The sequence below is a fragment of the Dama dama genome, chromosome 6 (genome assembly GCF_033118175.1).
Source record: "Dama dama isolate Ldn47 chromosome 6, ASM3311817v1, whole genome shotgun sequence".
Classification (NCBI taxonomy): Eukaryota; Metazoa; Chordata; class Mammalia; order Artiodactyla; family Cervidae; genus Dama; species Dama dama.
The window spans coordinates 22,708,211-22,735,618 of record NC_083686.1 but is presented as its reverse complement, the minus strand read 5'-3'; positions in this window follow the sequence as shown (position 1 = coordinate 22,735,618).

The following is a 27,408-nucleotide window of genomic DNA, read 5'->3' as shown; positions in this document are numbered from 1 at the left end:
AATATACATTTAGAATCGGGAATAATGGGACGTGGCAGGAAGCCAATAAATGAACATGGCCCTCCGCTCTGATCAATGAATTACTTTCCTCTCTCTCTCCCTCCTCTTGAGAGCTGCACAGGAACCTTAATGAAAAATCAATAGCCCCCTGTAATTCAAAACTGGAATCAATCGTTTGACCTGACTTTTTTTTTTCCTTCGTAGGAGAATCAGCTCAAGACAGAGTTCAGTTGTAAGGAGCAGTTCTTCAAAAAGCCTACAGAAGAAACTTGATAGCTGTCCGCAGCAATTTATGCCTGTTACGGGCAAGGCTTTTCTTCTCCGGCATTGCGAAGAGGATTGAGACTTTAGATTTACTTCCCCCATCAGTTCTTCCTTTTGATCCCTATCTTGAAAATTATATGCAGCCATCATTAGTTTTGTTTTCTTAATGGTTCTATGGCAGTTACTGCTCTCAGTGCTGCCTACATTTAAGACACAGGTTTATAGCTCAGGGTGCTGTCTTTAGACTCACCTGGGACCCAAAGGGAACCAATTTTTTCCAGGATAAATACCTTCTCCAGCATCTGTGAGCTGTTATGTCTGTGCTCAAAATAAGACAGAGCCCACATACCCTCATCCTAAAAGCAATCAGTACAGGCCGAAAGGAAATTAGGATGTAGGTTTTACATTGTGTTTTCTGCTTTTCTTAAAACTTTTCATTTTATATTGGAGTATAGTTGATTAATGGGGCTTCCTTGGTGGCTCAGACAGTAAAGAATCTACCTACGATGCAAGAGACCTGGCTTCAATCCCTGGGTCGGGAAGATCCCCTGGAGGAGGGCATGGCAATTTTTTCCAGGATTCTTGCCTGGAAAAATCCCATGGACAGAGGAGCCTGGTGGGCTACAGTCCATGAGGTTATAAAGAGTTGGGCACAACAGAGCAACTAATACACACACATACACAGAGTTGATTAACAATGTTGTGTTAATTTCAGGAGTTTAGCAGCATGGTCAGTTATGTATATACATATATCTATTCTTTTTCAAAATTTTCCTGGTTGTTATATAATACTGAGCAGAGTTCCCTGTGCTATACACTAGGTCTTTGTTGGTTATGCATTTTAAATATAGTCTTGTGTACATGTCAATCCCAAACTCTCAATCTAGCCCTCTCCCCCACCCTTCCCCTGTGGTAATCATAAGTTCTTTCTCTAAGTCTGTGAGTTTCTTTCTGTTCTGTAAATAAATTCATTTGCATCATTTTTTAATATTTTGCGTGTAAGTGGTATCATACTATTTTCTGTTTCTGCCTGACTTCACTCGGTATGACACTCTCTAGGTCCGTCCATGTAGCTGCAGATGGCATGATTTCATTCTTTTTAATGGCTGAGTAATATTCCATTGTATATATGTACGACCTCTTCTCTATCCATTAGGCTGTTGATGTATATTTAGGTTGCTTTTGCGCCTTGGCTTTTGTAAACAGTGCTGCAATGAATGAACACTGGGTGCATGTATCCTTTTGTACCAGGTTTTTCTCCTGGTATATGTCCAGGAGTGAGACTACAGGATTATATGGCAGCTCTATTTTTAGTTTTTTAAAGAATCTCCATACTGTTCTCCAAAATTCTGTACCTATTTACATTCCAACTAAATAGTGTTTTCGGCTTTTCATTTCAAATATATCATAATACAGAACAGAGGTTCTTGAGGTCTCTATTAGACCATATTCAATGATATGCCAGTAACTCTTTAACACCTGGCTTTCTTGTTAAGGAGAGCCCTTCCTTGTAGAGTTTCCTAATTTCCTTGGTGTAAATATTCACATTATGGCTGATTTCATGCTATCAACATGTCTGTCACTGAACACAGAGTTGGGATGAGATACACACAATGGACTCAGCTTAATAGCTGGTGTGAGCTGGTCCCAGGACAGTGCTGTGACTACTTGGTATCTTTGCACAAATTAGACCACAGCACCCACTCTGGGCAGGTACAACACGGCTTAGTCAGTGGTATGGGGATTGGAGTTAGGTCCCCAGTTCACCCCTTGGCTGAGCATAGCAGTGCAGTCTATGCAGTGTGTTAATCTGCACAAACAACCAGGTGTGAGCTCTGGGAGTTCTCACCTTGGGGCTCCATAAACCTTGAGAGGCCTATGAATAGCTTCTTACCATGTAGTCACATGTGTGTGTGTGTGTGTGTGTGTGTGTGTGTGTGTGTGTGTATGTATGTACTTTATCTAAGGGGCAGACTCGTGACTTTTATCAGATTTTTAAGAGTTCCTAATCAAAAAGTTAAATCCTTCAAAATTCTAACTACATTGGTAGAAATCTGAGGATTTTGGAACTACTTTTAAATGCAATTTCAAAGCATGTGGAACCACAAGATCTAGTGAGTCTTGACTTTGCATCTTTCTAGGAAGAAAGATGGAGAAGGAAATGGCAACCCACTCCAGTAATCTTGCCTGGAAAATCCCTTGGACGAAGGGGCCTGGTGGGCTACAGTCCATAGGGTTGCAAAGAGTCAGACATGACTTAAGTGACATAGCATGCAGGCACGCAGGAAGAAAGACTGAATCATTTTGCAACTAGAACAAAAATAGAGTTTTGATAGGTCTACATATTTTTAAATACCTCGTAGATGTATGGAATATTCACATTGTGTATAATGATGCAGTCAGAAGGCAATAGGATTTGATTTTCCTGCGTTCATCCCATACCAATGTCAATAACAGTCATTTAGAAAATAGAGAATTATTCATCCCTTTCTGTCCTTTGTTAGTGACACAGAGCACTTGAAGAATCACCAAATTCTTTTCTGTCTTTGCCCCGGGGCTGGGCTTACACCCAATTTATGGTCATATTGCTTAGGCTCATCCTGCACCATTTCTAGCATTTGGAGAATGCTTCTCATGGCAGCATCTAATCTCTGAGGCTGCTGTTTGAGGGAAAGTAATGATAGAGGGAAAACACTGATCTTTATTCCCGTGGTTGAGGCTACATAAACCTGAGTGTTACATGTATAGAGGTTTTAAAAGTGCATTCCTGCTTCATATTTTAATTTAGCCAATGGTGAGACTGACAGGGCAGTTCTCTCTCCCGTTATTTTGTAGGGATTCAGACAGCTGAAGAACATGCCCAAGGAAGCTGAGAATATGAAGAGTCAGGTGCAAAACCTAACTCTTCTCAAATTTGTCTAATGCTCTTCTCACTACTGGGCTAAAGAATTGATGCTTTTGAACTGTTGGAGAAGACTCTTGAGAGTCCCTTGGACTGCAAGGGGATACAACCAGTCAATCCTAAAGAAAATTGGTCCTGAATATGCATTGGAAGGACTGATGCTGTAGCTGAAACTGCAATACTTTGGCCATCTAATGTGAAGAACTGACTCATTGGAAAAGATCCTGATGCTGGGAAAGTTTGAAGATAGGAGGAGAAGGAGATGACAGAGGATGAGATGGTTGGATGGCATCACCGACTCGATGGACATGAGTTTGAGAAAGCTCCTGGGGTTGGTGATGGACAAGGAGCCTGGCGTACTGCAGTCCATGGGGTCGCAACGAGTTGGACATGACTGAGCAACTGAACTTCTCACTACTTCTGTTGTCACATTGTCATCATCTCCTGCTTGTTTCAAGGGCTGAGGGTTCAAGCAGTCACATGTTCTAGTGAGCCTACGGTGTGCTGAAGGTAAACCTCAGGTCTGCTGGTTGGCGTGTAGTTATTTTGATATTCCGGGTGACATTTCTTAAGGCAACACGTTTTATGACCAAGGGCTTCAGAGAAACACAAACCCGGAGTAGAATTCTGACTGCTTTTTTACTGGTTCTGTAACCACTGTAAGTCTCAGTTTTGTTTTCTGTGAAATAGGGGCAGCAGCAGTTCCCTCAAGATTGTTGTGAAGATTAGTTACATAAAGCACGTAGTCCATGCCCGAAAGGAACACAGTAAGCATTCATTAAACAGTAACTATATTAATTATTAATAATATGCTCAACATTCTAATTCATTTACTAGAAAACAATGGCTGTCTAGAAGTTCAAGGTCATAAATTATTTGATAAGGTCTATTTGCAAATGAAATCTCCAGGCAAGAATACTGAAGTGGGTAGCCAATCCCTTCTCCAGAGAATCTTCCTGATCCAGGGATCGAACCCATGTCTCCTGCATTTCAGGCAGATTCTTTACCATCTGAACCACCAGGGAAGCCCCAAGATATATGTAAAATGTTCCAAATTTCCAAATAGGGCCACATGCTTGCATGCTGTCATTTCAATTGTGTCTGACTCTGCAACCCTGTGGACCATAGCATGCCTGGCTCCTCTGTCCATGGGATTCTCCAGGGAAGAATACTGGAGTGGGTTGCCATTCCCTCCTCCAGGGGACCTTCCTGACATGGCCTATCAAATCTTTGTTTCTGTTCTTTAAATGCCAGAGAAGGCACCCAAAGAGGGCTAATGTACCAAAGAAAAAAAATTAAATAGAACAAACCCTCATCTCGTTCAAACCACAAAACTCTAAGGTATTTCTGCTAAGGTTCTTGATGACCTTCATTTCCAGCTCTAAGTCCAAAATACAGACTGGTATCAATGCTTATTTTTGTGGACTAGTCCTCCAAGCATTTGCTCAGTGACATATTATTACATAATATTTCTGTTCCCAGTTAATATGGTTCACAGTATTGCTGAGTTACAAGTACTTTCTTTTATCACAAACATCCTGCTGTTACTGTCAGTGATAATCTATTCTTTTCTCCTGCATTTTTTTCCCCGTGAATGTGTGGAAGATTTCTCCTCTGCCGGACAGATCCCTTCTGCTTCTGTGCCCCTGCTTCTGCCATGGCGTCTGTTTGCTGAAAGTCTGGGCTGCTGGCAGGACGGCAGGCTCCATCCGTTGGCATGAAGCGAAGCACACCCCACTGTTGCCAAGTGACCATGCATCACTACGCTTGTATTTTAGGTTTCCGGGTGTCTTATCCCTTGACATCTTCTTAAGTCCAGGCGGGGAGGAGCAGTGTTTGCAGTGTTCTGGAGGCTGGGGCAGATGGACGCATTCCTGGAAGGGAGGCCCTGAGAGCTGGCGCAGGAGGACTGAATCTGTGGTCATTTCTCCTCCACCAAGGTCATAGCGGGGTTTGGTTGGCATCAGCCACCCCCCTTCCCTCCTTCCTTCCAAAAAACCTGTTCCAGTTGTCAAAGAGACTTCCTGTAATTCCTCAAGAGAATTTTTCAGATTTTCCCATTGCATTATAAAGGCAAATTAATCCTCCCCCCCTTTTTTGACTCAATTAAAAACAAGATTTCTTATTCTTCTCCCTCTCCTCCTTCGCTGCTTGCTTCCCTTCTCTCCCTTTTCCTTCCTACCTTCCCCTTCCCTCTTTCTTTCTTACTTTCTCCCCCTGCTCTGTAGAATTATCTTTATTTGTAAATTTTAAGATCAAGAACTCTGGAGCTAGATAGCCTGGTTTTGAATTCCAGCTCTGGAAGTTATCAGCTGTTTGTGGTAGGACAGGTTTTTTAACCTCTCTGTGACTCAGTTTACTCATCTGTAAAATCTGGATACTAATAGAACTTAGTTTATAGGGTATGCTGATGATGGAGTTAATATATGCATGACCATCACATAGGGTGTCATAAGTGTTGGCTATTATTCATTTATTTATTTATTATTTTACAACCCAGATTTGTAGCACATTGACTAGAGACATTTTAGGATGTGCTATGAGGAGTTTTAAACTTAGAAGAGACAGATATAATTACAATGCAGTTTTAAAATTTCTGTGAGCATTCACCCTTAAAGGAAAAATATAGAGAAAAAAAAAACATATTTAACAAAAAAAGCATTTTCTAGAACATACTTTGGTGTTGCCATTTTTAGGAGCAAGAAGCACAATTATCCAACCTTGGGTACTGTTAGCTTTGGTTGCGTGTATATGTAGGTAACTAAATACAACGGTAGGTTTTCATTGCAATCTGCTGTATGCATTTTTGGGGTTTTAGTCCCAGCTGTTCCATGTATATTTAGTTAAATAGTGTAGCTCTATAAGAACAAGTGTTATGCTATTTTTAAAGGTACATTGTTTTTTAATTAGCTGCACGTATACGTCTTGTTTTATTCTGGGCAGAAAGTACTCAGACTCAGGGCTTTCTGTGTATGGCTGCCTCCAAAACACGTGAGGACCACCGGATGCCAGAAAGTGGATCTTCTCTTATGCTTTCCCCCAAAACCAAACTGTTGGTAAGACATTGAATGCGGGTCATTTTTCTAATGCTTCCATGGAATTCTCCAGGCAAGAATACTGGAGTAGGTAGCTGTTTCCTTCTCCAGGGGATCTTCCCCACCCAGGGATCGAATGCTGGTCTCCTGCATTGCAGGCAGATTCTTTACCAGCTGAGCCAACAGGGAAGCTTTTCTAATGCTTCAGTCCTGTCTAACTCTTTGTGACCCTGTGGACTGTAGCCCACTAGGCTCCTCTGTCCATGGAATTCTCCAGGCAAGAATACTGGTGTGGGTTGCCATGCCCTCCTCCAGGGGATCTTCCCAACCCAGGGATGGAACCCATGTTTCCTGCAGCTCCTGCGTCTCAGGCAGGTTCTTTGCTGCTGAGCCACGGGGGAAGCCTTATACGTAGGTCTTCCTGGGGAAATAACCAGCAGCTCTTTTGCATTTCAGACATGTAGGAGCTTTATAAACATTGCTTGGTGATGTTTCTCTATTCTCGATCTCTTAACCCATCATTGTCCTGCCTATAAAGTTAAAGTAATATACCTATCCTTCCTGCCTCACTAAAATTTGTTAAGGCATATCAAACCATCTGTCATAGGTTGGAAACAATTTTCAGGATTGTTTTTTAGAAGATACTTTCAAATGCTATTTGTCATCCTACCTAGATTTCTAGGTAAGGTCCATTTTTGTTAATTTGTTGGGAGAAATGCATGTTGAGATTCAAAATCAAATTATCAAGTGGAATATAAACAGAGAAAACATTGAAGTGTATTTTTAATACTTTGGCATTTTCACATGAGTTCTTGCCAGTTTCTTTTTTTATGACTATAAGCTGGTACCTTTCCCCCACCCCAGCAGCTTCCTACCACCCCATTAAAAACAAATGCCCTTTAATCAGATTCTACTTGATGACAGCTTTCTTTTTATATGAATTTCAAGTATAGTATATTATGTGGAGTTCCCAGTTGCCAAACTGTGCCCACATAAAATCATATTGGTTCTGTCAATTGATAGATGTAAATTACAAAAAGAAACTCTGGTTTGGAAAGCTGAAAGTTGGCTATCATTAAGATTTCATTTGCATCCAAGTCTGATTTCTGTTTTATATAGAAGAATTAGGGTTATGATTTCTGTTAAAAAATGTTTTATGGGTACCAAAACACACACTGCATGCTTTCAAAGAGTAAAATTTCCAATGCCATTTGGTAACTGTGAATGGAAAGGGAGATGACTAGATGGCCCTGGACATGGATATCAAGTGGAACAATTAAACCACCTGGAGAACTATACACATGGAAATGGGACAAGGGGTCTTTCATTGCCAGTTTGCTGATTAAAATCTGGGCTGAGTCAGAAGTGATCTCAAGCCATTAGCATCCTACCCTTGGCCAAGGGCCTACTGAGAATAAAATAAGTATGAAATGGGCTTGTTCAGCTCCCCAGGGCCACAACCCCGTCAGATATTTCTCAATGTTAGACTCGTTAGCAATGTTTTTGGAGATAGGAACTTAAGCAAATCAAGTTCTGACCATCTCCTTTAATTCTGAACAGACTGAGTTGAGGGGTGGTGAACCTTGTCTCTTGATTCTATTGATGGTCACTCAGCGGAGAGTCCCAATGTCTAGTCTTGTCAATCCATCAACTGTGGTGAGCACCATAAAACAAACAGTAGGGGCTTAGCAAGGCTGTTGACCTCTTGTGAACTGGAATGACAATGCATGCAATTGAAGAGTGAGGTCTGGGGAAAAGGAGTAATAAAGGTCTTTTTAATATGCTAGATTTGGGTAACAATTGCCGTGAGTGTCACGGAGATAAGGACAAGGAAATCAGCCAGTGTTGGAGTCTCAGAAGACTGAGCTGTTAAGTGGTTGCATGTAGGGGGTTACTTGTGTGTGATAATTATGCACACATGTATGTATACTATGTAACTGCTTTAGAGGCTTCCCAGTGCATATGTGTATGTACACTGTATAAAATAAAATGCTATTCTCCTATGGTTACAAGCATGACTATACTAAGGGTGATTCCACCAGCTCTGATCAAAGGTCTCATTCTTTTATGATCTTATCTTCTTTCAGACTGCAGGAGGTACAATATCAGTTAAAACAGGGGCTTCCTTGATGGCTCAGATGGTAAAGAATCCGCCTGCAATGCGGGAGACCAGGGTTCGATCCCTGTGTTGTGAAGATCCCCTGGAGAACGGAATGGCTACCCACTCCAGTTATTCTTGCCTGGAGAATCGTCATGGACAGAGGAGCCTGGCAGGCTACAGTTCATGGGGTCGCAGAGTCAGACACAACTGAGCGACTAACACTTTCACTTTTCACTTTCTGTCAGGCTCTAGGAGGTAAAATATTAGTTAAAATAGTCCCTGTCTGAGTTGAGATTTTGGTTATTTGGAGGGCTGGCTGTTAAATGGATGGGTTAGTAGAGGACTTTTCTTTTAGACTCAGCTGTCCCACACAAAACACTGTGTAGTAGGAGGAAGCTTCTAAACCTCTCTGGACATCCTTTGCTTATAGGCAAACCAGATTAGATAGATGACCTCTGATCTCCTTTTCTAAAACTCTTGCTTCCCAAATAATAGTTGTGGTGGTAGTGTTGGTGGGACTCTACCTTTATTTTTTTACTGAGTTGGTGTAATTTCTGATAGCCTTTGTCTATCCCCTCCCGGGGAGTCCTCTCATGTTTTGTTCCTCTGAGTTCTTGGAAAAAAGGAAAAAGTGAGGAAAGTGGTCAGAAGAGGCAAGAGAGAAGCGGAGCCCTGGTCAGGGTTCTGAGCTGGCACGTTACTTCCCCAGCCAGGGCTGTGCCCCAGGTGCCTGCCTGGCCGCCAGACAGGACATGTGCCCACCCCCACCCCGACCTGGGCGAATGCTGTGCCTCGCAGGGAACAGCCCAGGGTTATAGCTGCACTTTATTTGTGAAACAAAAGGAGATAATTAAAGGAGCTATAAAAATTCCCTCCAGAGCCTGTATTTGATCTGCACACTGGCTTGGTTTATTAATTGATCCAGATTTCTGGTTCAGTTCACTGTGTGCCTCTCGTGGAGCACGGAGATCCGTGTGGTCAGGGTCTGTGACCGCCGTGGTCTGGGGGCTCAGGGCTGCCCACCGTCTGAGGCATGGCTGCTCTTTCTGAGAAAGTCAGTCACTGCGGCCAAAGACACAGGGTCCAGATATTCAGGTCATGCAAAGTGAGAGCAAGGGAGGAAGCCATTGTCCCCTACCCCGCCTAACGTCCCTCTCTTGTCCCCATTTTCTTCTTCTCCGTGTTCCTGTTTTCCCGGTACATTTTATTCCCCCATTTTCTTCTCCCCCATTCCCTTAAGTAGAGGTGACACAGATCAATACCTTTGATGGAAAGTAATAATCAGGCCTATTAAGTGACAAAGGTTTACCCTGTAACAGCTGTGCTGGCGGGAGAGGAGAGCTTGTCTGACTAATGAATCATGAAACAATCAGGCAGTAGCCATTTGTGTTTAGATCTGTAAATATGGTGTGGGTCAAGTGCCAGACCATTGCCGGCACTCCAGCTGGGGCGCAGATGGTCCGCATTCAGAGCGGCACGGGTGTGAAGAAAGGGTTTTTTCCCTTTCTCTGCCCCACACTGCACCTCTCCGAACCTCCCTTCAGCTCTGTGCAAAAGGAACTTGAGAGGAAGAAAGGAGATCAGGACGCACCTCCAATGTGGATTTCACTGTAGGTTACCAAGTGCTGGTGGTTCCTAAAGGCTCCACTGGGAGGAAAGAAATTCTCACAGAAAATGTCACTGTTCTGTATTCCCCCAAGACTCTCTGGTGGCTTGGACAGTGAAGAATCTGCCTGCAATTTAGGAGATCCGAGTTTGATCTCTGTGTCCGGAAGATCTCATGGGGTAGGGAATGACAACCCACTCTAGTATTCTTGCCTGGAGAATTCCATGGACAGAGGAGCCTGCCAGGCTACAGTCCAGGGGGTCACAAAGAGTCAGACACGACTGAGCGACGAGCACTTTTTCTTTTTTTTTTTCTAAGAAGACTTGATCCATATGTGACTCTAAATGTCTGTTGGAATTGTCACTGCAAAATATATTCCTTTATGCTTTTCTTACCCATTACTGTACTTGACCTCCTGTTTTGTTCTTAGCTGTAAACTGAACAAATTGAGAGAAAAATTGATGTTCCAAGATGAGAAAGTCACTATGCAAAGCTAAAGTTGTTCTTTAAAAATATGCTAATGTCTGTTGGGATTCTTTCTCTTAGTTCTTGAGATAAGGATCTTCATTTTCAAGAGATCAGAATGGCAAGAGCTAGTCATCCTGACCTTAATCAAATATGGATTTTAGGGGTGTTGATAACAGTTGTTTGCCTTAACTAAGAAAGCTTTATTTTTCACTAGATATGGAAACTGAGCCTCCGTTTGAAAGAAATTAACAGTTGAAGTCATTCTTGGTTTAATTATTTATTTATCAATTTATTTTATGGCTACTTTTTACTTGTTTTATTTTCTCATTTCTTTTGGTGTTCCAAATCTTTGTTACTGAGCAGTTTCTGGTAAGTTCCTATTAGAACTTGCATTGTGGCATCCTTTCAACCATGGGAAACACATTCTTACCATTTTTTATCACCTTTAAAACATGTAGTAGATATAGTGGGGCTTCCCTGGAGGCTCAGATGGTAAAAAAACTGCCTGCAATGGGGGAGACCTGGGTTCTATACCTGGGTTGGGAAGATCCCCTGGAGAAGGGAATGGCTACCCACTCCAGTATTCTTGCCTGGAAAATCCCATGGACAAAAGAGCCTGGTGGACTATAGTAGGCGGACTTACAAATGTTTAGGAATAGTCAAGAAAGTCAGATATGTGAAAATATATTCTGGAATTTACATTTTCCTCTTAAATTTGGCTTCTTTTTATGGGAGGCTCATTTTCTTTTCCTTTCCTCTGTTTAGAGAAATTAACAAAGATCTTCTTCAGGATGAGCTACAACTAGTGAAATAAATGCTATCCATTTTGTAGCTGAAGTGCTAAACTCTGAGTTTGCTTATGGAACTACAGATATTCATAAAATGTTAATGAGAGTATTGAGTTGTGATAAAATAGGTGGAGTGTAATCTCCAACTAGCTGTTTGAGGCTGGCTGACTGCTGTCTAAGGAGGGGCTGGTGTAAAGATGACTTAGCTCTGATTTAACGTTGCTGGTGTGTGTGTGCTAAGCTGCTTCAGTCGTGTCCAACTCTTTGCGACCTTATGGACAGTAGTCCACCAGACTCCTTTGTCCGTGAGATTCTCCAGGCAAGAATACTGGAGTGGATTGCCTTGCCCTCCTTCATGGGATTTTCCCGACCCAGGGATCGAAACTGCGTCTCTTATGTCTCCTGCACTGGTAGGCGAATTCTTTATCACTAGTGCTTCCTGGAAAGCCCAAGGTTGTTGGTAAACTCACCAGTTATTGAATCAGGAAGAAGCAGTGCAAGGGAAACCGTGAGATTAGATGGAAGAGTGTCTGAATATGGCTCCCCATGGTCTTCCCAGATATGCCCAGAGTTTGGTGGTCAAGGTCACCTGGTGGAGGCAGGAACACAGAAAACGGCATGCTCACTGCCATCTCTAATGCTTAGAATGCCACCGTTCAAGGATCAATGTCACTGTCATCTAAGGACAATCTTACCATGCTTCAGTTACATGCTTTCACATACTAATTGTGTCTCTGTCCATCAGGTCTATAGTAGGTCTGGCCTACTTAACACAAACCCACACTGGAAAACAATGCTGATGGCACCATGACCCCTCTCCCCCAGACTTTTTAAGTACAACACCATTCCAATGCTTGGCAAACTTGGAATAGCACATACATTAATGTAGAGAAATAGCTTCCAGATGTTTTCAGTTGACTAACTGATCTGGCTCAGTCAGAAATACTGAAAAATTTGAGGCCACCAGTCTCTGAAACTCTGATGGGAGACATGGACCATCTATTTAGAAAAGTGTTTGCTCTGATATTTGCATGTGTAACATTTCACCACCCTGTTTTAGAGGTTTCAGACATCTCTTAGAACCCGCCATGGTCTCCAGGTCAAGAGCTGCTGCTTCTCTTCTTTGCTTAGCAACTTGATGAGTCAAGTCTCATCCTGGATTCTTTAGCTCCATCTCAAAATCATGCCACTGTCTTGTTCGCTCCAGCCCCCGACTCCCAATTTTATTCCTTTCTCACTAATTAAAAACACTGTATATTTGTGGCTGTGCTGGGTCTTTGTTGCTGTGCAGGCTTTCTCTAGATGCAGTGAGCAGGGGTTACTTTCGAGTTGTGCATGGACTTCTCACTGCGATGTCTTCTCTTGTTGCGGAGCATGGGCTCTGGGGCACGTGGGCTCAGTAGTTGTGGTACATGGGCTTAGTTGCTCTGCAGCATGTGGGATCTTCCCAGATCAAAGATCAAACCCAGGTGGGTTCTTCACCACTGGAACATCAGGGAGGTCAAAAATTTTATTTTCTAACTTTAATTTTTAAACTTTCTAACTTTAGTTTTTGCTTTAATTTACTGTTGTGACTACCTCACTCTTTTCTTTCTGCTGATCTTGTAATAGAATTGTTTCTCCAGATTTGTTTTGCCTTTAGATTTTAACCTATGTTTCCACTAATGTCATAATCTTTATTACCCTTGGCACATGCTAGGTACTTAAAAATATTAATAGTAAAAATATTTTTTCATTATTATTGAGAGCCTGATAGGCATTTTACTAGATGTGCCCTTATTGGTAGTTATCATAGCAACCCTGCAATACAGATTGTATCCCATTGTATTGATAAGAAATCTGAGGATTCTGGAGATTAAGAATTTAGTATATTTTTCCCTTTAAATTGACTTTCTATTTTTTTATTGAATAAAATAGGAAAAATTTAAAAATAGGAAATGTTCTCTCACCCCTGAGAATGCAAATGTAAGCAATTTGATTGCCAAAAGATAACTGTATGATAAATACACAATACATAAATATTTTTCAGAATCTACATACTACTCAAAATCACCTACTGTACATCTTGTGACAATAACATTGCCCTTAAGCCATACTCTTTTCTTAAATTAATGCTGGTTTTCTTTTCTGTTCTTCCTTCTCTTCTATCTGGCCTCTTTTCTTCCCTTCTTAATTATACTCCTCTTCCTAATCTTGGGTGTCCAAGTGACTCCTCAGTAAAACATCTACCTGCAGTGCAGGAGATGCGGGTTTGATCCCTGAGTCATGAAGATCCCTTGGAGAAGGAAATGGCAACCCACTCCAGTATTCTGGCCTCAGAAATTCCAATAGACAGAGGAAACCTGGTGGGCTACAGTCCATGGAGACACAAAAGAGTCAGACACAACTTAGCATGCAACACTCACTCACTCACTCACTCTGACTCCTACCTCTTCTTAGATTCTCTGAGAGGTCTTTAAATCTATCTTCGTCAAATGGAGTATCGAATGTAGCCTTTCACCTAAGAATCACCAGACTCTCTTAGGTCAAGAAACTCAAGCATGTATTCCCTGTCCATGGTGTCTCTTCAATGCAAATATTAGCATTAGAAAATCATTACCTATTTCATTCATTCTTCAGCTCCAGGCAGGAGAGTGGGGAATTGTCTACTTCATAGACAGTGTCCAGGTATGGAATCTTCTGCTACTTGAGGCAATAGGACCAATGACTTGAGAGCCAGAGTGTCAGACAGACCCCAGCTGCTTCCTCTTCCAGACTAAACAGTCAGATTCTGTCCTCAGACCTCCTTTCCACTCAGTGTATCTTTTTTCTTGAGGTAGTCTCAGGGAGTCCCATGACTTTACATACTTTTTTTTTTTTTTTTTTTTTTTACATACATTTTTAAGTGTTTTGTCTCTCAAATTTATGTTTCTTCCTGTCTCCTACTATTTCTTGTAGTCTTGTACCATTTGTCTCATGCAGAAGAACGATTCCTCAAGTGGATATAAGATCACATCATTTGCTGACTAAAGGCCCTAATGAATTCTTTTATTATTTAAAAAAGAATCCAGGCTTATTGACACATAGGGCACACTGGTCCCTATGTGCTCCAGTCTTTCCTACCTTCCTCATGTCATCTCCCTCACTGTTTGCCTTGTCTATGAAGCCCCAACCATCCTAACCACCCACCGATGTACCCTTCTCTATTTTTTCCAAAGATGCTTATCACCCTATGACCTACTTAAAATTTTCTTGTTTAGTGTCTGTTTACCCCAACTAGAATGTGATTCAGTGATGATAGTGGTATTCGCCTGTGGTATTCAGTGCCCAGAAAAATGCCTGGCATAGAGTAGATGTTTAAAAAAATTCTGTTGAGTGAGTGAATGCTATTATTAGTAGATGGAGGATGGTGAGATGGTATTCCACTTCCTTTTTAGAAAATACCATTTCTTTTCTCCATTTGCGTAGGTTCAGCCAGGTCCAGATTAGAAGATATACACTCCTCACTTCCCACATGAAGCAAGATCTATAACAATCTTTCATCTCCACCTCTGCCCCTCAATTGTGCTATTGATTAATAAAGTGATAGTATGTTTGAATTGGGTCAGTCAAGGTGAGGACTAATGTGCCTCTTCAGATCTCCCTTCTTTTAAGAATTATTTTATTTTATTATGATTTTACTATAAAAGAATACATAATCATCACTTCCTTGGTGACTCAGATGGTAAAGAATTTGCCTGCAATGCAGGAGACCCAGGTTCAATCCATGGGCGGGAAGATCCCTTAGAGAAAAAAGTGGCAACCCACTCCAGTATTCTTGCCTGGATAATTCCATGGACAGAGGAGCCTGGCAGGGTCACAAAGAGTCAGATTGTAGTCAGACATGACTGAAGTGACTGATCACCCACATAATTATCATTGGAAAATCGAACACTTCCAAATTATATAACACAGGTCTCCTTCTCTGATTACATATCTGAAAAATAAGACCACTGTTAGAAAGTTGTTCTGTAGCCTTCTTATTTCTTCTTTATTGTTTATTATTTTTATTAAACGTTCACATTGAACAGAGAAAGGTTTGCTTTGGGATATGCCAAAAGTCAATAAAAGACCTGATCCTTGATGATGGGAAATCTAAACCTTAAATATGGAGAGAGGGAAAATATAAAAAGACAATACTTCTGAAGAAATATGCTAATTAGTTATGTGAAAATGAGAAGCATAAGTGCTAGAGGACAAAGAATCATAGGGAAAAGGTGGCCAAATTAGATGAATCCAGGTAGAGTTCCTGTTGGTTCCAAATGGTGTCAAAATGGAAATAAACAATTCTGTATCTTTCTATAGTGCTTCTCATAGTTTAAAAAATACCCCAAAGAGAAAAAGTGTACTTAAAGGATATTTTTCTTCTATAGTTAAAATATAGGTTATATATATAGTTAAAATATAGGTTATCCCTCCTTAAAGAATTGGCCACTATAGTTTTAAGATATGAAGTGACTGGAATAACCATGCATTTCTGGGGCATAAATGATATAAGTCTATGTGTAAAAGATGAATGAAATTCTGTCTGTTCCTATGGAACCAGCAAAGAAAAGAGAAATCCTTTTGGGTGGCATGGGTAACAATTTACTTGCATGTAGATTATAATTTAAAATTGACTCCTGAATTTGTCAAGCCTTTTGACCTGTATTCAAAACACTTTGAGAGGGCTCACGCCAGCAAGTTACAATACTGTATTTATCAGCGGCCACCTGCAGGGCTTTAGTCTCCAGCTGCTGCTTTTTTTTTTTTTTTTCAACCCATTGAAACTTTTTATTTAAAATGGCTGTAGACCAAATAGCATTGACTGAGAAAAGAAAGCCAAAGGGTAGCGCTTCCTTAAAACCATTATTTGATTGGGACAAAAGGGCAAGGTTTCCTGAATCAACCTTAAGAAATACAGATATTGAACATGTTAACAATACCAGTGTTCTTCCAAAAAAACCACATTACACCCCACCTCACTGGGTCTATTGATTGGAATGTCGTGCAAATGAAAGGAACTAAAGAAACCCAAAGTGCTTCTTCTAACAAGGTGCCATCAATAATGTCCACATGGGCGATCCTTCCTTGATTTAAGAGCTTGTCGCCTTCGTGCACCCACTTAAAACTCTCCAGATAGGGGAAAACACGCTCCTGCCCCTAACAGAATGTGAGATTAAGAAAGATTCGTCCCATTCCGCTGCCCTATTTCTTATCCTGCCTGTTTTCTTGGGCTGTCTCTCTCCTGTAGCATTCTGTCTCTTGATCATTTGTAGTATTGACTTGCTGAGGTATGTTTGTACTCCTAAACTTAGGCCCTGTGCATGTGTATTTCCATATAATAGAAGCTTTGTTCTGATTTTTACATGGGAAAAGATTTGCTTTTTGAAGGCATCTTCTTAAGGAAGAACCATCCAGAGAACACAGCTGGCTTTGGAAAATTGAGTTTCTACTGAAAGTTTCCTGCTATTATCTTGACAATCTTATCATTATCAAAGCGTTTGAATATTAGGTATGACAGTGAACACTGGCTGCGGGGACGAGAGGAGCAAGGCCATAAGTGGGAGGGGGCCGCTAACAATTGTGCCCCCTGTGGCGGCCATCATAATTTAATATCCTCACACTGGGAGGCTCCATTTTGCTTGGCCCGCATTGAGCTACTCGACGTGTTGTTTCTCTTTGGCCCAACCATCAGGGTTGTCCCTTGAACAGCCTGTAAGACTTCAAATAAAAGATCATGCTGATCATAGCCTAAGGGTAGGATTTGTGTTTTGCATGGGAGTCAGTAATTTAACTATTACACGGAGGGAGGCTTCTGGGTTTGAACAGAATTTATTTCAAGATTGCACTAAACTTGTTGGTAGATCAATAGTTTTTCTTCTTATTGACTAGGTGTCTCTTGCTGAAAAACAGGGAAGACACATCCACTAAGTGATAATGACGAGGTATATTGGAGTTGCCACATGCTGATAACCCATTCTGTTTGTCTTGCACTTTGTGACTGGATCCTTTTTTTTTTTTTGCAGTGGATTTAACTTTTTCCCACATTTCTGCTCAGTATCAGGTAGGATTTGAAGCTGTCAGGTTAAAGATTCTAAGTAGAAGAGACTGATTATCTTTCATGTAATTTCTACTCTTGTTTTTGTTCTGGTATCAGTGCCGGGGATAACCTTCCTGAAGTCCTTAAGACATTATCATTTGAAAATAGACTCCTGAGCTCAGCTCTATTTTGCCATAGTGTGGTACAGAATATACTATAAGGAGGATTTGTCTTAGTCTGTATCACATGAAAGGGTTTGTTATATTTTTTTACTGTAACACTGTACTATAACAAACATTTGGAGGATAGTTGTTATGGTGAGCTCCAGGGTGTTTCTGAGAGAGAAAAGGAAAAAAAAAAAGATTAATATGCTTTCTTCTTTGTGGAACTGATTTAGACTGTGAAATGGGGCTTATCCAAGGTTATGGATGTAGCAGAGTGTGGTGTTAAATTAGGACGACCTGACTACCATGTGGTTTTTGATTATCATGGGTTGTCTCCAAGACCTACTTTTGAAAAGAACAAGAAATATTAGTAGAGCTGTTAAGCATTTGGTCCTTTGTTTTTATTCATTAAGATCCAAACAGTGGGAAGCTCTCACAGAAAAATGCCTGGCTTAAAATACCACATCACCATGGGAAAGTGGATACTTTAGTTACTTTTTATTTTTCAACTGCTGAATTTATTTTAGAAACTTAAAGGCTTTGTTGTTGTTGTTCAGTCACTAAGTTATGTCCCACTCTCAGAGACCCCACGGACTGTATAGCATGCCAGGCTCCTCTGTCTTCCACTATCGCCCAGAGTTTGCTCAAATTCACGTCCACTGAGTCAGTGATGCTATCTAACCATCTCATCCTCTGATGCCCCCTTCTCCTGCCTTCATTCCTTCCCAGCATCAGAGTCTTTTTCAATGAGTTGACTGTTCACATCAGCTGGCCAAAGTATTGGAGCTTCAGCTTCAGCATCAGTCCTTCCAATGAATATTTAGGGTTGATTTCCTTTAGGATTGGTTTGAAGGCTTTACCTATTGATAAAGGGGTGGTTTTCTGTTGGCCATACTCTAGAGTAAATTTTAACCAATATGAGCTCATTAAAAAATGCCAGGTTGTGGATTGAAATGTCTCTTTAAGATTCCTATGACCACAAGGGCTTCATCTCTTGTTTTGGAGTCCTGTGACTTCACACATGAAGGTCAGAGGGCATTGTGGTATCTGTGTACTTCTGTTGTTTGCATTTGTACTCAAGATGGTGAAAAGAGTTATTATGACCAACTTTCATTTCCAAGTCGATTTGATAGAGTGTTTGGACATGAATTATTATTATTGGTATATTTACGCTGAGTCCCCATGGAGAACAAAGACTTTAGGAAATGGGTTCTGGCCAATGATTTGTTATCATGATGACAAAGAATAGTTTAGGTTAAGGAGCAGACCACCAAAGGTAACACCCTACTCTTTCCTTGTATGTGTATATGCATATTTATGTAAAGTGCTGGGCAAGCAAACAACAGCTGAAGGTGAGCTTAAGGGAAATTCTTCCTGTTTAATAAGAGGTATGAATGCTGAGATATACATGTGTCTAGATGTGTTCTTTCTCTATGAGCACCAAAAGATATCATTATCAGTTTTAAAAATGAGATGTGAAATAGACACATAGATTATCCCATGTGATATTTGCATTTTTAATTTTTAAAGGCACAGTGTTCCAAACTTGGGTCTCAGGGAAGTAGAAAAGCAGATTCAAAGAGACATTAATAACTGAAATAAGTCAGGCTCAAGATAATTTAAAAATACTAGTAGAGAGTTCAACTGGGGAAAGTATAAGAGAAAATTTCCATAAGTTATCTTTGCTAAGTCCTTGGTGGTAAGGATATTAAAACTGTCATCTAATGATTGATGCTGAACGTGTATAGCAGGGCCGCTGTTTTCTCCTGAGATCACGTTTTCCTTAAAGCCTCACTTGGCATCTTCGTATTTCATAGTGGCTCAGGTATTGCAGCTAAAGAGGCAGAATGGCATGGTCTCCAGGACCATGGACTTTGAGGCTGACTGCTTTGGGTTCATTCCCAGCACCACCAATTACTGGTTGTGGCAGAAAGTAACTTATACCTCCCCGTGCCTCTGTTATCTTATTTTTAAAATAAGGCTGTTTTAAAGATTAAGTCAGTTAATATATGCAGGGTTTTGCAGTGCAGGGCTTATGGTGAGTTGTTTTCTCTCTGTGCCTCGGTTTCTGGTTTTAGGGGTAGTAACTGTACTTCTCCCATAGGGCTGTTAGGATTTAATGAATTAATGTTGTGTTTGCAAAATGCTTAGAACAGAGCCCGGGACTGTGTTAATTTTAGCAATTATTATTCTACAGAATAAAGATTAGATTTTCAGAACTCCAATTCAGTTCTTTTAGAAACAATACACACTGCTGTGCCGTGCTGTAAGTCACTTCTCTTTGCCATCCCATGAGCTGTAATCCGCCAGCCTCCTCTGTCCACTGAATTCTCCCGGCAAGAATACTGGAGTGGGTTGCCATTCCCTTCTGCAGGAGATCTTTCCGACCCAGGGATCAAACCTGGGTCTCCTGCATTGCAGGCGGATTCTCCACTGTTGGAGCCACCGGGGCCTTAGGTTAGGTGTTGGTTACCTTATAAAAAACACATTTAAAAAATCTATGTGACCCTGCTTCAGTGTTTTCCCTGCTGTGGGTTATGATCTATTAATAGGTTGTAAAATAAATTTAATGGATTGTAACCAGAATTTCTTAAAAGATGAATTGACAAGAACAGAGTGTACTGCATATAATGTTTCTTGAAACTTAAAAAATATCTCGTTTTCAATCTGTCTTTAAAACACATAGATTTGTGACATACAAGTGTAATATTTTAGATCATGATTCAAAAAGTTTGAACAGGGACTTCCCTGGTGGTCAGGTGACTAAGATTTCACACTCCCAATGGTGTGGGCCTGGGGTTCGATCCCTAGTCAGGGAACTAGATCCCACATGTTGCAACTAAGAGTTCACATGCTGCAACTAAAACCCAGAGCAGCCAAATAAAGAAATTATATATTTTTTTATGAAAGTTTGAACAGCTCGACATGTAGTCATAGTCTGCATCTCTCTGCATTGTACCCGTCCCCTGACCTTCTCTGCTCCAAACTGTCCCCTTCACTTTCCTTTCAGCTTGCCATATGTGCTCTTTGCAGGATCTTTGCTTGTGTGATCAGCTCTGCTTTAAAAGTAGTTCCCTCAAATACATTTCCTTTATGTATTTGATCAACTATCCCCTTCTCAGGGAGTCCTTGCCTCGACCGTTCTATATGAAACAGCTCCCCATGCTCCTCAGCTCACATCCCTGTCCTCTTTGTTCAGCCTTTCTTTTTAGAGATGAGAGTTTAAATAGGCTTTGACATGTTACCGCTGCCTGACATAATTTGTTGTTTTGTGGTCATCTTTTGTCTTTCTTTCCCCATCAGAATGAACACAGCCCGAGTCCAGTTCTTGGTTTTGTTCCCCACTGTATCACCAGCACCTAGGACAGTGCCTGGCATATAGTGAACACTGAAAGTTGTTAGTTGTTGACTAGAAGAAAGAACAAACAGATAATGGAACTTAGGATCATGTTGGTTGTTATTTTATCTTGGAAGGACTATTAAAGTTGCTTACATAGCTGCCAAAGATTTGGACTTTTCCTCCACTTTCCAGTTTTATCAGCTGCCTTTTCCTTCGCTTTCTCATCCGCTGTGATTATGACTGCTGTGCTCTGACAACTTGGAGATCCCAGCTATTCCATGAATACCCAGAACTGTGTCAGACATCTGTGCCTTTGCTCACAACCTTCCCTTTGTCCACAGTACCCTTCCCCTGTCTCTTTCTTCCTCACCTGGATAACCGTGCTGGCCCTTCAGGATCCAGTATGGAATTCACCATCCTCCATGATCTCCTGAGCTGGGGAAGATGCTTATTTTCTGTGCTCTGATATCACTCTTTCAATTTCATATATCTATTTTCGTGACTTCTTCCTTTCTAGCTACATAAGAGCTCAAATGAGTCACTCATATTTTTGTATTCCTAGAGTTTTCCATACTGCCTGGTATTCAGTAAGAACTCAGTAAATATTTATTTAACTGAAAGGAAACATGTTTGAATTTTTAACTTGTTTGAACTACATTTTTGTCTGAACTATATTCCTTGAAACTGACAACAAACCTTTGAGGGGTTCTGTAAGGTCTTTAATCCATTAACAAAGGCAGGTATTTGTGGCTATTTTGTTGTTTTTCAGTTCTCAAAAACAAAGATTTCTTAAAAATTGCTTTGAATAAGAGAAGAGGTTATGTGGGATAGAAGATGGAAAGGCACAGATGCAAACTGCGCTCCCCGCCCCCATCATGTTTTCCATTGCATACCTCAACTGTCTGGAGATGTTTTTTTCATTGGGTGTGTTCTTCTGGCTTTTGCTTTTTCCTCATCTGTTTACTTCCTGAGAACTGACACCTGGAGATGAGAAAAGGATTTGAGTAAAATGTGAAGCTGTCCTTTTAGCTCCTAGGAATACCCTGGTAAAAGATTCAGCTAAAAGGAAAATTTTGGATTATATGTGATTTTCATTTATATTTGATACTTTAGTTCCTTTTTGCTATGGATAATTGAGAGTTGACGAATATGCTAACTACCCAACTAAATATAACCTCCTGAGGAAAATTTATTCTTTGTACTCCTTTGCTTTTTTATTGTGATGAAAAGAAGAAGAAAAAAAAAAAAAAACCCAGCGACTCAACGGGCTGTAACTTTAATAGGTCATTCCAGCCTGTGCTTACCTTCACAAAATTCTGATAATACAGGGAAGACAATACAGTGATCAAAAGCAGTGATGAGATTTTTTAGCAGCATTAACCGTCATGACCTAGCAAAATGAAAGAAAATGGTTTAACAGAACTGTCAGCTTCAATATAGCTAATAAAGGCATGGATAAATGTTTATTACATACCGGAGACAGATCATTTCTGTACAGAAATTGAGGATGACCTTTACTGATAACTCTTATCTGCCTGATATCCTGAGAGAGAGGGAGAGGGAGAGGGGAGAGAAGCATATTTGCTGATATTTATGAAAGGAGAAATTATCATGTGCAAATAAAACATTTTAGTAATGATTTTCTCAAGTCACCCTCTTGCCCTCTCTTCCACCCCCACAGACATACCTCATGAGGTAAAATATAGATTCCTCTCTAGGAGACCAAATGTACCTGAAAGTGGCATGGGTAATTTCAGGGAAATTCTACCTAAACTCACCATGTCTTAAAAAAGCAAAGAATAGGCGCATGTGGATATGAATACTTGTATCAAATATGTTTACTTAATTTCTTCTCAGGGATTACAAAAATATTGCAGTTATTTAACACTCTTTTAATAACATGGTCTGGAGAAGTAAATGGCAACCCACTCCAGTATTCTTGCCCGGAGAACTCCATGGACTGAGGAGTCTGGTGGGCTACAGTCCTTGGGGTTGCAAAGAGTCGGACACGACTGAGTGACTAACACACACAACACAATAAGATGGTCTCAATTGTAACTAGGAAATTTCAGAGAAATCACTGTTAGAGATGGAACTGGAAACCTCTTCTTCCTTGGCTCTATGACTTAATTGGGCTTTAAGTCTTGTGGCTCAGACAGTAAAGAATCTGCCTGCAATGCAGGAGACCCCAGTTCGATTGCTAGGTTGGGAAGATCCCCTGGAAAAGGGAATGGCTACCCAATCCAGTATTCTTGCCTGGAGAATCCCATGGATAGAGGAGCCTGGTGGGCTACAGTCCATAGGGTCACAGAGTCAGGCGTGACTAGTAACTAACACTTTCATGACATTTATTTAATGTCTTTTTTTCCCTTTCACTCAGAGTCTTACTTATTTTTTCTTTCAGTTTTATTTTAAAGAGACTACAGGCAACTTTTTTGCACACCTGACATAGAGAATTGCTGCCAAAAGGGCTGGTTGTGTTTAGGAGCCATCGTTGGCCTTTGCACTTTGAGGAATGATCTTTGCATTCTCTTTTTCTCTGACTTTCGGGTCAGAGAAAGCTGCAACTGTCATGCATTCTCCTGGCTCGTTTGGACTTCTCTGAGCCACTGACTCTGCCATTATTAAGATAGGATGAGTTTTCCACAATGTCATAGGGGGCTCATTTGACATTTAATATTGAATACAGTAAGTCCCTTACATATGAGCCAGTTCCATTCCAGAAGCGGGTTCATATGTCCAATTTGTTTGTAAGTCTAACATAGCTTAGGTACCCAACTAACACAACTGGCTATATAGTGGTGTTCTGTAATAGGTTTATAACACTTTTCATACAAGTAATACATAAAAAATGAACAAGCACAAATATAAACAAAACATTTTTCATCTTCTAGTGCAGTACCTTGAACAGTACAGTAATACAGTACAATGGCTGGCGTAAAAGGGCTGGCATCGAGTGGAAAGGCAGTAAGAGTTACTGACTGGGGGAGGGAGCGGGTGGGAGATAGTAGAACCGAAGGATCCTTGTGTGTTAGCCAGTCAGTCGTGTCCGACTCTTTGCGACCCCCTGGACCATAGCCTGCCAGGCTCCTCTGTCCATGGAAATCTCCAGGCAAGGATACTGGAATGGGTTGCCATTTCCTTCTCCAAGGTATCTTCCCAACCCAGGGATTGAATCTGGGTCTCCTGCACTGCAGGCAGATTCTTTACCACTGAACAATTAACAATAGGAAATAGAGGGCAAGCTGCAGTCTCACTCAAGCCTGCGGTTGATGACATAGGTTTTAGTTTCTTGCTGGATTCAATTCTATCTACCCTCTTGAAAAAGCGATTCAGTGATGTCTGGGTAGTAACACTTTCTTTCTCTTCACAGATGACTTGGTAGCACTGGATTACATTCTGAATGACTGCTGCAACCATCATGTACTGTTCTGCATTGGGGTCCTGTTGGCACCAGTGGTGAAAAGCCTGCCTGCCAACGCAGGTAGGCATAAGAGATGCAGGTTTGATCCCTGAGTCAGGAAGATCCCCTGGAGGAGGGCATGGCAACCCCCTCCAGTATTCTTGCTTGGAGAATCCCATGGACAGAAGAACCTGGCGGGCTATAGTCTGTAGGGTCACAAAGAGTTGGACACTACTGAAGCAACAGCACGCATGCGTGCATGTCTCAGAAACAGTGCCTCCTCAAATAAATAAAATCCCATTGCCATTTCCTGCATCGTGAAGCTGTTTGGTTCTTCAGTGTCTTCTTCCTCTTGTCTCTCTTCATCCTTTCTCTGGGCCTCCAATTCCGTCAGGTCTTCATTAGTAAGCTCCTCATGTTGCACAACAATAACAGTAAAGTACACAAAGCGAACCCCCCTGTGGAGGGTGCGTGTATGTGACCATGCACACCAGAGACGTGAACTGCTTACGTGACTGAACATACAAACGCATGTTTGCATCTTTGAAGTTTGACAACTTAAAGGTTCATTCGTAGGGAACTTACTGTGTAGACCACACTGGGGCTGAAAAAGACAAAATCTTGCAGATGAGGTAAGTTCTACTGTAGTTCACAGTTTGTGCCTTGTTATGAACATGTCATTTTATGCCTCTGACTCAGTTTCCAGACCACGTTTTCCTCTAAGCATTATTTCTCTGTTGACATACAGGAGCCAATGGTCTCTCTGTCTCTCTCTGTCACACACACACACACACACACACACACACACACAGAGAAACCCACAGCAAGAGTGAGAGCAAGTGCAAGCATCAGACATGAAAATATGTTACCCACTCTTTGATCTTTGTAGTTGAATTAATTTTAAAATAAGTTTGTAAATATATGATAAAAGGAAGGAACTAGGAAAAAGCCCTTAACTGTTTATGTCTACCGTCTTAAACTATCATTTGTTGGAACTATGGAACTAAAAAGAACAGAAAAGTTCTAATTTGATGAAGTTGTACCTTGATGAGGAATGATTAGATGTTAACTATAAAAGCCTTTCATTGGAATAACATCTCTTTTATAGTTTTCTATGTTGTTCAGATTTACTGTTTAAAGCAAGTTTCAGCAAGAATGAAGTTGATGTTTTAATGCTTATGTGGAAACTGAAAGCTTTGGAAATCTACTTGGGTTAATTAATTTCTTAAAGATTTTTTTCAATGAATGATTATGGATACTTTCTCAATACAGATTAGTCAACTATACACATGTCTGACAAAGAACTCACTGATTCTGGTGCTATGTTTGTGATAGATACTAACCAAAAAGTATATCTGCTACATGTCTTAGGCAACACAATCTTTATGAAATCCTTTATGAAGAATATTTGTCTGTATTATTCTTTACTTGAAGTACATTTATTTTGGTTTTGGTATTAAAGAAATGCTGGCCTTATACAGTAAGCTGAGAAATATGTATTCTTCAGTTTTCTGGAAGAGTTTGTATAGAACTGGTTTTATTTCCTCTTTAAATATTTGTTAAAATTCCTCAGTGAAGCTATCTGAATGGGAATATTTTAGTGTCAAGGATTTTAACTAAAAATTTAATTCTTAGCTGATATTGTAATACTAGGATTATCTGTTTTTCTTTGAGGGAGTTTTAGTAGGTTATCCATTTAATCTAAGATGTAAAATCCACTAAAGTTATTATCATATTTCCTGTTATCCTTTTTTGTTTTGTTTTCCTCCTATTATCCTTTTAATATGTACAGAATCTACAGCAAAATTGCCTCTGTCATTCCTGATATTAGCAATTTGTGGTATCTTTTTTTGTTTCCCATTAGTCTTGTTAGAAGTTAATTTTATTTATTTATTAATTTTATTGGTTTTCCTAAAGAAGCACTTGAAAAGTAATGATTTTTTCTGTTGTTTTTCTGTTTTCAACTGATTTCTCCTCTGATTTTTATTATTTTATTTATTTTAAATTTTAAATTACTTTGGTTTTTACTTGCTCTTCCTCTTCTGAGGAACTTGAGATCATTGATTTGAGATCTTCTGTTTTAATTGACATTTAGTACTATATGTTTCCCTCCAAGTATTGCCTTAGAAACATCCCACAGATTTTGATACTGTATTTTTCATTTTCACTCAATTCAAAATACGTTCTAATTTCTCTTTTGGTTTCCTCTTTGACCCATGAAGTTTGTTATATGCAAGTTCTTCAGATACTTTGATACATTTCTAATTTAATCTGTTTGTGGTTAGACAGTATATCTTATACGACTTGAAATCTTCTAAATTTATTAGACTTGTTTTGTGACCCAGAGTACAGTTCTGTCTTGGTAAATGATCCATGTGCACTTGAAAAGAGTGCATATTCTGCTGTTTTTGGGTGGAGCACTCTATTAATGCCAAGTATACCAATCTTGTTAATAGTGTTGCTTGTCTTCTATATCCTTAGTTTGTCCTATCAATTATTGAGAGAGGGTAGTTGAAATCTCCTGTAATTGTACATTTACCTATTTTTCCTAGCAGTTCTATTAGTTTTTGTGTTTGAAACTGTTATTAGGTTAATAAATGTTTAGGATTGATTTGTCCTTTGAGTGCATTGACTTTCTCATCATTGTAGAATGATCCTTTATATCTCTGGTGATATCATTGGCTCTGAAATTTGCTTTGATGTTAATACAACCACTTCAGCATGCCTCTGATTGGTGTTATCCTGGTATATGTTTTCTCATCTTTTAAATCTAGTATATCTTGATATATAAAAGGCATTTCTTATGGGAAATATGTAGTTAGATCTTTTTCTATCCAATCTGCTAATTTGCTTTTGCAACATTTAGGTTCTAGGTTATTTACATTAGGGTTGATTCTGCTATGTTGATTGTTTTTTTCTCTGTTATTTTTTCCCTTTGTTCTTCTCCTCTGCTTTTGCATTAATAAAAATTATTTAATTGTCCAATTTTATTGCCTTTGTTTTATTGTTATTTATAACTCCTCTTTTTGTATTATTTTAGTAGTTGCATTTGTGTTTATCCCAATCTATTTTCAAGTGGTATGATATACTTCATGTTTAGTGCAAGTAATGTTTAGTTCTAGTACTAGTACTTTTGGATAGCTTTTTTTTCTTGGCTATATCTTCAACCTCATTAATTTCTTCTTTGCCAATGTCTACTCTGTTAATCCTAACAATTGTGTTTTCATTTCAGACATTGTTTTCACCTTTAGAAGTGCAGTTTGTTCCTTTTAAAGAATATATTTTTCATATCTCTGC